We start from the raw sequence: 9045 nt of genomic DNA on the forward strand, positions 1-9045 counted from the left end.
GAAGTTCAAGGGAACTACTAGCCCGACTGAAGCCGATACATGGTTTCAGGCTATGGAACGAGCACTGCAAGTGCAGGTGGTACCTGAAGGGCAGCGTGTAGAGTTCGCTACCTATTTGCTCACTGGTGAAGCGTCGCATTGGTGGCAGGGTATCTGACACCTCCTGCAGCAGGGTGATGATTATATCACCTGGGACGTCTTCCAAGAGGAGTTCTATAAGAAGTACTTTCTGACTTTTGCTAGGACGGCCAAGGAGCTTGAGTTGTTGCAGCTGAAGCAGGGTACTATGTCCGTATCTGAGTATACTGATAAGTTTGAGGAGCTGTTCAGATTCTCTCGTATGTGTCAAGGGACTCCGGTGGAATATGAGGAATGGAAGTGTGTTAAGTACGAAGGAGGACTCCGGAGTGATATTTTTAGTTCAGTGGGGCCAATGGAGATTAGGACTTTCTCCGAATTGGTGAACAAGTGTAGGGTTGCTGAGGAGTGTGTGAAGAGGGCAACCACTGAGAAAGGGAGTCACAAAGGATCATTTCCACAAAACCGAGGGAAGAGCTTTGCACCTAGAGATCCGCCCTTCAAGAGGGGAGGTTCTTTTAGGAGGCCCAACAACAACTACTCCCAAGGGAAAAGGTTTGGGAAACAGCCTCAGAATGATCAAGCTTGTACTAGGTGTGGGACTCACCATCCGGGAGTACCATGCAAGGCCGGATGGGGTTTGTGCTACAATTGTGGAAAGGCGGGGCATAAAGCCGCAAGTTGTCTGGAGTGGCAGAAGCAAGGTGCTGGGAAAGCACAACAGACTGGTCGGGTGTTCACCACCTCAGCTGTGGGTGCAGAGGGATCCGAGACACTCATTCGAGGTAACTGTGAAATGGCTAGTCAAACTTTAAATGCTTTATTTGATTCGGGAGCATCGCATTCATTCATTGCATTTGAGAAAGCCCATAAGTTAGGATTGAAGATCGTAACCTTAGGTTATTTCTTAAAAGTGTATAATGCTACCCATGAAGCCATGGTAACTAGGCTAGGATACCCGAAAGTTACGTTTAGGTTCAAGCAGCGTGATTTTGTCCATAATTTAATCTGCTTACCGATGATCGGTCTTGACCTTATCTTGGGATTGGACTGGTTATCCGAGAACCATGTCCTGCTTGATTGTTCTACAAAGTCGGTGTACTTTATGCCGGAAGATACAGAAGAGCCGGTCGTGGTGAATAATTATTACTTGAATTCGATGATGGTGAACTGTTCTGGATTCGAATGTCAGGGTATCCTGTTGTTAACCGCTGGTGTTTCGGGTGATGATCAAAGGTTGGATCAGATTCCGGTAGTGTGTGAGTTTCCGGAAGTGTTTCCCGATGATATTGAGGAATTTCCACCTAACCGAGAGGTCGAGTTTGCTATTGAATTGGTGCCTGGGACGGGACCAATCTCAAGTGCTCCTTATAGGATGTCACCGTTAGAGATGGCCGAGCTAAAGTCTCAGTTAGAGGAATTGTTGGGTAAGAACTTTATCCGACCAAGTGTTTCCCCGTGGGGTGCTCCAGTGTTACTGGTAAAGAAGAAAGATGGAAGTATGCGACTCTGTGTGGATTACAGGCAGCTGAACAAGGTCACCATAAAGAATAAGTACCCATTGCCGAGGATTGATGATCTCATGGATCAGTTACAGGGAGCTGGGGTTTTCTCTAAGATCGATTTGCGATCCGATTATCACCAGATAAGGGTGAGGGGTGAGGATATCCCTAAGACCGCTTTCAGGACTCGTTATGGTCATTACGAGTATACTGTAATGTCTTTTGGGTTGACGAACGCTCCTGCAGTGTTTATGGATTACATGAATAGAGTGTTCCGTCCATTTCTGGATAAATTCGTTGTTGTCTTCATTGACGACATACTAATTTACTCCAAGACTGAAGAAGAGCATGCGGAACACTTGAGGACTGTGTTGCAAATTCTAAAGGAGAAGAAACTCTATGCGAAACTGTCTAAGTGTGAGTTTTGGAAGGATGAGGTGAAGTTTTTGGGTCACGTGGTGAGTAAGAAGGGAATAGCCGTAGATCCAACCAAGGTAGAAGCTGTGATGGATTGGAGGCAACCAACCACAGTAACTGAGATAAGGAGTTTTCTGGGTCTAGCTGGCTATTACCGAAGGTTCATCAAGGGCTTTTCGCAATTAGCCTTGTCGTTGACAAAGTTAACTCGCAAAGACACTCCGTTTGTTTGGACTCCTGAGTGCGAGGAGAGCTTTCAGGCATTAAAGAAAAAGTTGACCACTGCACCTGTGTTAGTGTTACCTGAACCGAACGAACCATTTGAGGTGTACTGTGATGTCTCACTAAAGGGTCTAGGATGCGTGCTGATGCAGCATCATAATGTGGTGGCGTATGCCTCACGACAGTTGAGACCTCACGAAGTTAGTTACCCTACGCATGATTTGGAACTCACTGTGGTTGTGTTTGCCTTAAAGGTGTGGAGGCATTATCTCTATGGGGTTAAGTTCCAAGTCTTCTCCGATCACAAGAGCTTGAAATATCTCTTTGATCAGAAAGAGCTTAATATGAGGCAAAGGAGATGGATGGAATTATTGAAAGACTACGACTTTGAGTTGAATTACCATCCAGGAAAGGCAAATGTAGTGGCGGATGCGTTAAGTCGGAAGTCGTTATATGCGGCTTGGATGATGCTTCAAGAGGAGAAGTTGCTCAAGGGATTCGAGAGTCTAAAAATTGGTGTTCGAGAAGTATCCGGAACCTTGTGTTTGAGCCGATTAGAAATCTCAAGTGACTTTAAGTCCGAACTCCTAAAGGCTCATGAAAATGATGAAGCGTTATGGAAGGTGTTACCGGCTATCGAGCAAGGAAAACAGTGGAGAGTGTTGGAAGAAAAAGATGGGTTATAGAGATTCAAGGGTAGGATCATTGTGCCGGATGTTGGTACTTTGAGGCAAGATATCTTAAAGGAGGCACACAAAAGCGGATTCTCCATTCACCCGGGAAGTACTAAGATGTACCATAATTTAAAGGCGATGTTTTGGTGGCCGGGTATGAAGAATGATGTAGCAGAATATGTTTCAAAGTGCTTAACTTGTCAAAAGGTAAAAATTGAACATCAAAGACCTTCCGGGATGTTGCAACCTTTAGAGGTTCCGCAATGGAAATGGGAAAGTATTGCAATGGACTTTGTGTCGGGATTGCCAAGGACTAGGACTGGTTTTGATGCTATCTGGGTGATTGTGGACCGACTGACGAAGTCAGCTCACTTTTTGCCCATTCGGATGACTTACACCCTTGAGGAGCTAGTACGGTTATACATAAAGGAGATTGTGAGACTCCATGGTGTACCTGCTACTATAATCTCTGATAGAGATCCTCGTTTCACTTCGAGGTTCTGGGGTGCATTTCAGAAAGCTTTTGGAACCCGATTAAGCTTGAGTACAGCTTACCATCCTCAAACAGATGGTCAATCCGAGAGGACGATCCAAACACTAGAGGATATGTTGAGAGCTTGTGTTTTGGACCAACCGGCGAGTTGGGATCGGTATATGCCATTAGTGGAGTTTGCATACAATAATAGTTACCATGCGAGCATTGGAATGGCTCCGTATGAGGCATTGTATGGGAGGAAATGTCAATCTCCGCTATGTTGGTATGAAGCTGGAGAGAAGGGCTTGTTGGGGCCGGAAATGATAGTTGAGACCACTGAACAAGTTAAGAAAATCCGAGATAGGATGCTTACGGCGCAGAGTCGCCAGAAAAGTTACGCCGATCAAAGGCAGAAGCCCTTAGAGTTTGAGGAAGGAGATCATATTTTCCTGAAGGTTACTCCAACCACAGGAGTAGGTAGGGCGATTAAAGCAAAGAAGTTGAATCCTTGATACATTGGTCCATTTCAGATCCTAGAGAGGATTGGGCCGGTGGCGTATCGGGTGGCTCTACCACCTTATCTTTCGAACCTGCACGATGTGTTTCACGTGTCGCAGCTTCAGAAGTACACTCCTGATGCTAGCCATGTGTTAGAACCTGAATCGGTTCAGTTAAGGGAAGATTTGACGCTTCCAGTGGCTCCAGTCAGAATTGATGATACTAGTATCAAACGGTTGCGTGGAAAAGAGGTTTCATTAGTCAAAGTGGTTTGGAGTCGAGGCGGTGTTGAGGAACACACTTGGGAACTTGAGTCGGAGATGCGAACGGATTATCCGCACTTATTCTCAGGTAATTGAATTTGAATTTTGTGGGCAAAATTCCCAATTAGGTGGGTAGAATGTAAGACCCGGTTAATTAATGGCTAATTAACCCATAAATGAGAATTTATTCTAGAAAGCCAAAAATGTGATTTTTATGGCTAAATATGATAGAGGAGATTGAGACGAGAGTTTCGGTAATAATTTTATAGAAATCGGACCATGATTGGACCGAACGGGCCAAACCGGTCTAACCGGACCCAAAGTGGGCCCTTGGCCCAACTAAACTAAACCAAAACCCTAGTTTTCAGCACTCTCTCTCCTCACAACACTCTCATTCACGCTGAAATAGAGGCCATGGAGGGAAGAACACTCTCAAGTTCTATCTCTCACTTGATCTTCAAACCACCATAACTTTTGATCTAGAGCTCCGATTGCCGCACCGTTTGTGGTCACACGTTCACCTCGGAGAGCTCTACAAAACCCATACAATCAATCTTGAGGTAAGCCACGTTTTGCTCTTCGAATTTCCAGCCTTGATTTCGAGTTTCATGAGCAAAAATGTTGAGATTTTGGGCTCTTTGATATTATAGGACCCAACTCTCTTGAAGGAGAAGGTTAATCTTGTCTCTTTGGACCTTGGGTGTGGTAAGATTCTCAATCCTAGTGTAATTTATTGTTCTATGATGTTTGGGTATTGAGATGTTGTGTATGGATATGATGATTGTGGCTTAGGTTGTGTATATGTGAATATTTGAGCTTGATTGGTGATTTTGAAAGCTTGGAAGAAGGTTTTGTGTGATAAAATCTGTTCTTGGAGGTGTTGATACCTTGAGAGCTTGTGGACAAGTGGTTTGGAAGTGCTCCGGTTGAGCGTGGGAAATCGGCTAAGGTATGGTTTCGGTTTCCCGTATCTAATATGTAATGTGGTAGGAAATACTTAGGCTAGAGGCCCTAAGATAGGCATTGAATGGTTGATGTTGTTAAATGGTTGAGATATATGATGTGATCATATATGTGACTATGAATATTGATGCCTTGATTGTGTGATATATTAGAAAATGCATGTTGTGATATATGCTTGATGAATGATTAAGGTTGAATTGGTGGGTGGTACCATGTTGATGGTGAGTGTGATGTTGGTCATGTATAATGATGGTTGACTGAAAATGGTATTATTGGAAATTGGGATGAGGGAGGATGTGTGACATGACATTGTGTTTGTCCTTTAGCCATTTGATTGAGAAGTGTTAAAATGGTTGGACGGTGATTTTGGAAATTTTGGTAAAGTGTCAATGTGTGAGTTAAGGATGGATTGTTGTTGATTTTGGTACATTTTGAATGATTTCAAAGAAAAGGGTTGAAATTGGCATGTTTTGATTGATTTTGAAAAGATTTGAAAGTGGCTTGTTTTGAAAATGGCACTTTGTGGTTTTGTATGAAAACATGGTTTTTGGGCATACTTTGACGGGACATAACCTGGACTACGGATCTCTGATTTATGCCAAATCTGTTTAGAAATGAAATTGGATCCGGGATGTCCATGCTGTTCGAAGAACGGGTGAAAATGATTTAAAATGAGAGAGTTATGACCGTCGGAAGATTGGGGGTTGAATCTGTGAATTCTGCAGCTTTTAACTTAGAAAATTTTTAGCGGAATAACCCTCCGTGCGTAGGCGCACTTGGCGCGTGCGCGCCATTCTTCCAGGAAGCACCATCCACGCATGCGCGTGGTGTGCGCGGGCGCGTTGATGCGCTGCGCCATATGCCCAGCTATTTTCCAGAGAGTTGTGCCAGAATTGTGCCAGTTTTGTGCCTGGGCGCAAGAGAACCCACGCGTACGCGTGGCTGACGCTTGCGCGCCGTTTGGCTATTTTTCAACCCGCGCGTTCGCGGTTATGACGCTTGCGCGTTGATGAGTTTTTGGCCATCTGCGCGTGCGCGTGGAGTGCGCGTACGCGTGGCCCTGTTTTCATCCCAAAGTTGATTTTTGAGTTTTAAAAGCCAAATTTCATATTTCTAAGCCTCCGATCTCACCACTTATATCTTAAACCATTATGATATGCCTAGCATGAGGAAAAGGGCTAGTGAATGTGGTAACTTGCGAGTGATGCAAGGGAAAAATGAATGATCAATGAGGATCAAAGATGATTATGTGAGATGCGAAGAATGGCGGTGGAAGTGCTTGTTGTGCCATGGGCCGAAGGGCCGTAATTGTTAATGAATTGGCTGGTTATGGATTTAACCGTAAGCCGGATGGCTAGATTATTGCCGTGTTACGGCGGAGCCATGATTATGGCTAAGTATAAATGCATATATGTTGTTGAATGAATTGTGAATGTTTGCACTTCCACCATCGGAGGTGAGGGTTTCCCTGGGAGGAAGCAGTGGCTAGCCACCACGTGCTCCAGGTCGAGACTCGAAGCTCTTTTGACCCTATATCGTAAGTGTGGCCGGGCACTATGAAAGGCCCGGATGAGCTCGCCCCCGTAAATATTCACCAGTGAGGGTGATGGATATGGATCATGATTATGATCAAGTTTATGATAAGTATAACTCGAGTTGGGGATGCGCGACAGAGGGACAGTCCAATGGTTAGCTACCAGGACTTGTCGGGTTGGCTCTATAACCGACAGATGATATCATCAGCAACTAGGGACAGGCATGCATCATAAGCATACTACATGAATTGTTTGAGATTGCCTGTTTGACTGCATATTACTTGCTAATTGTCTAAATGCCTTATCTGTTCCTATTTGTAAATCTCTTGTCTGATATAACTGTGTTTGCTATATTATACTCCTGCTGGTGGTTGGGAGGTCTGAAGGAATTGGAAAGGGAAGTATTAGTTAGACTGAAGAATCTTTAGTCAGTTGCCACTTATGGTTTAGCTTGTTTATAAGCTTTGATATTATTTGGAGGAAGTTCTAGGATTGCCTTTGGCTTTTCTCTATTATTATGTATTATATATGTGGAAGCTGTTACCGTGCTGGGGACCTCTGGTTCTCACCCATGCAGATTTTGTGGTTTTCAGATGCAGGACGCGAGGCTTCTCGTTGAGGCATGCTGGAGACTTCTGGATTAGCGAAGATCCTTGTTCTCGGGACTCTGTTTTGGTTTATATATCTTGTTTAGATACTTTTATCTCCATTAAATAATACAAACTGTGATGACTCCTTCTAGAGGGGATTTTGGAGAATAGATTTCTGTATTTGTGTCCCTTTGGGTTTCCTTTGGGGTTTTCCTTATTTTATTATATGTATATATTGCCATGCTCGGACCGGTTATCTTCGCAGCCGGATTTTGAGTCTTGATATTCTCGTTTTTTACACTCTTTATATATATGATCTTGCGTTAGCTTATCCTTTGCTCGTTATGTTATCGATCGGAGTGTTGCGCGTTCAAGTTACGGTTTTTGTTTACCCCTTTTTCTACAAAGGCTCCTAGTTATAATCAATTATTCATACTACTATACGTACTAAATTTTTGTTTTAGAGGTCGTAATACCTTGCCATCTCGGAATTATGACTTAAGCATAAGACTCTGTATGGTAGGGTGTTACACTCATTGTGTCGTCACCTCCTTACCGCTTCATTGTCTCTGATCGCGGCGTCCTTTCCTTTTTTACCATTACGTGACTGTGTCCTTGTATGTTGTAATATTTTTTCTTATTTTTTTCATTTTTTTACAACTTTCACATAAATGATCAATATAGGAAGATGGGGAATGAGATCCCACGGGAAATGGAAATTCACAGGAAATGGAGATGGAGGACAATATTCTCCCACAGCGGTGATTGCGGCAGGGATGGAGAGCAAATCTAGGGGCGAAAATAGGGAGAAGAAAGGTATCTCCTGCCTCTATCCTGTCCCGTTGTCATCCCTACTTTATGGATGCTCTTTTTCACTCTTAAATGCCCCAAAAATTCTAATTAGGATAGTAACACAAGGGTAAAAAAATACTCTAAAAATTAAATTTAAGCCTTAAAAAAAAGAGAAAAAATCCAACAAATTAAACACTAATTATTTTACTACTTTTGTTTTCTCTCATTAGTTATGACCGGAAAAAGATAATACTACATTATTTAACGACGAAACAAATTAAATTAGTTTTTTAACTCCTAATAAATGTTGTTTTTGTTTTTCGTTGAATGCATTATATTTAAAAACAAAAATGGTATATGCACATTTAATATTAGTCACCAAATTAGCATTAATATATATTGTTTTATTTATTTTAAATGTGTATTTTATATTTTAATATATATTTTATACGAATGATTAATTTAATGGTTAATTTTTTATGTACACCTAATATAACTAATTTATTAATTGATAAACGTATTAGAAAATTGAAAATGATAGTTATGAATGACTAAAGATTGTAATTGTAAATTTTTCTGTTGACTAATTATTTTTTGTTTTCGTATAATTTCTAGTTGAACAGTATATTCAATTTTATAGAATTTTATAAGGTCTTGACTGGTTCTCTATAAATTATAGAGTTTAAATTTTAGTCTTCTTCAGTCTTTTGTTCACCACAAATCAAAGAGAGTGACATAAGAAGTACGCTTAATTATTTCTTTTCCTTTGTGATATTTCATTTTAGTCTATCCATGATTGTATCCCTAATCTTAGAGACTCGAGCTCCACAATTTTATCTATATCTTTTAGCAAATTTATTTTTTCGCTTCATGAAGAAATTGATTATACATAAATACTATTAAATCATATTGTTCGAAATTTTTGTTCAAGTCAAATGTTGCATGCATTCTTGAATATATGTTTATGTTTATTTTGAATTTTACATGAATTGAAAGAAAAAAGGACAATTGTTTTGCCACCATTTCAAAATTAGAT

This window comes from Arachis ipaensis, chromosome B5 (assembly GCF_059453495.1).
Source record: "Arachis ipaensis isolate K30076 ecotype BB chromosome B5, ASM5945349v1, whole genome shotgun sequence".
Classification (NCBI taxonomy): Eukaryota; Viridiplantae; Streptophyta; class Magnoliopsida; order Fabales; family Fabaceae; genus Arachis; species Arachis ipaensis.